General features: G+C 38.1%; 1 pseudogene; it reads right to left on the bottom strand.

Annotated features, from left to right (window-relative positions):
* Positions 1-332: 332 nt before the first annotated feature.
* LOC101580607 lies at positions 333-1,354 on the bottom strand (annotated as a pseudogene).
* Positions 1,355-1,878: the final 524 nt, after the last annotated feature.

The following is a 1,878-nucleotide window of genomic DNA, read 5'->3' as shown; positions in this document are numbered from 1 at the left end:
TTACCATTATTTTAATTTTTATTTCTTCAATGGCCAAAGATGTTGAACATTTTTTGTATATTTGTTGGCCAGTTTTCTTTTTTCATCTGTGAAATATGTGCATATTTCTTTTGTCCATTTCTGCATTGGGTCTTTCATTTAAAGTAGTTTATCTTTTTATTTTATTTTATTTTTTTAGGACAGAGTATACAGGGTATACAGGGTCTCACTGTGTAGATCGAAGTCATAGTGATACTCCTATTTACCGACTACCACGTGCTGTGATTATAGGTGCGTGCTATCATGCCCAGTTTTTTATTTCAGCAAAATCCAGTATTTATTGATATAGTACTTTATAAATGGAATTTTCTTCGACTTGTATCCATTTCCTGGGGCTTATCGATCCATTCATACTCTCTGTATTTAGAATCAAAGGTTCCTTTCTGAAGAGATCTTAATTTTTTAAGTGGTCCAAGTTCTTGAATTCCCACTTTCTTTTCACTCTTGAATATGTACATATGAAATCTGAAGAAAATGTAATCCCTCTGATTGTGGAATGTGGAAACTTACTTCCAATAATTTGAGGATTATTGGGAAAAAGAGAAACAATGAATGATTCAACCTTGTTGTAAAGTTATTCAAAATTATTTCAGGTACATGTTCTGCTGGGTTCTTGCCCCTTCTCTTAATTTTTTTTCGAGGACGAACACTGCTCATTTTAGCATGTGGACCATTTGTCAAGTGACTCAAAGTAAGTCCATTTGGTATTTCAAGATCTTCATTAACCACACTTAGATCCGTGAAATCCCTTGAGATGCACTGTGGAATAATTTCTTTCAGAGCCAGTCCTTTTCTATAATAGACATATGAGTTGGGTTTAATGGTAGAGAGCTGCTGGTAGAGTTTTACTGTTCTCCTCGGGGGTCTATCTGATGTTGTGATGAGAATCTTCAGAGAAGTTTCTCTGTTGAAGTAAGGAGCAAACTCATCTGCACCTTCATCATAAGCAACCTCTTCACCAGTAGGGTCTACAGTAGTTTCATCATAGACTCGTTGGTTGTCAGTAGTCTTGGGTACTGGTTTTGGTGAATCCTTATCACCGAAGCTTCTCTCTTTCTTTATCTTTTTTCTTAGTAGTCAACTATTCCTTCCGCTGCTGCTGTTTCCACCACGTAAACATTAAGTGTCACTGCTGCTTGTTCTTAATTTCTTAAATGTTGAAGCCTGGAGGGAAGGTAGTTGCTTTTGGGGGCTGGACCCCGCCTTCAGTCTCTCCATCCTCGGTGACTGCAGCCTCTTGAGGGTTTGCTACAGTGGCTTGCTTTTTCAAGCCTTTCTTCCCGCTGCCATCACTCTTTTCCCTGGCCTTCGGCATGTTGTTCTCCCAGTTTCAATTGCAGTCTCTATGCACTCAGAGAGCAAACCAGCACAGCAGGCCAGGAGATTGAACTCCAGGCTCCTGCGTCTACCTAGCATGTGGTTTAATCCCCTCAGCTATTTGACCTTAAATAGTTTGTGTGTGTGTGTGTGTGTGTGTGTGTGTGTGTGTGTATTCTACATATTACTCATCTGTATAAGGAGTAGCTGGCAAATTTTTTTCCCATTTGATAGCTTGTCTCTTCACTCTACTGACTCTTTTGACATAAAAAAGATTTTTGTTCCTATTAGTTGATTCTTTTAATTCTTTTTATTTATTTATTTATATTTATTTAATTTTTAATTTTTTTTGGCGGAACTGGGGATTGAACTCAGGCCCTTGCACTTGCCAGGGAAGCACTTATTCTGCTGAGCCATCTCCCCGGCACCTATCAATTGATTCTTATTGCTATCACTTATTACAGTCCTTGTTTGACTAAAAACCCACAGAGAACTGTTTGGTTTCTTAAATTGATCAGAGAT

This window comes from Octodon degus, unplaced genomic scaffold, assembly GCF_000260255.1.
Source record: "Octodon degus isolate 3935 unplaced genomic scaffold, OctDeg1.0 scaffold00042, whole genome shotgun sequence".
Taxonomy (NCBI): domain Eukaryota; kingdom Metazoa; phylum Chordata; class Mammalia; order Rodentia; family Octodontidae; genus Octodon; species Octodon degus.
This window is presented reverse-complemented; position numbering and strand designations above follow the sequence as displayed.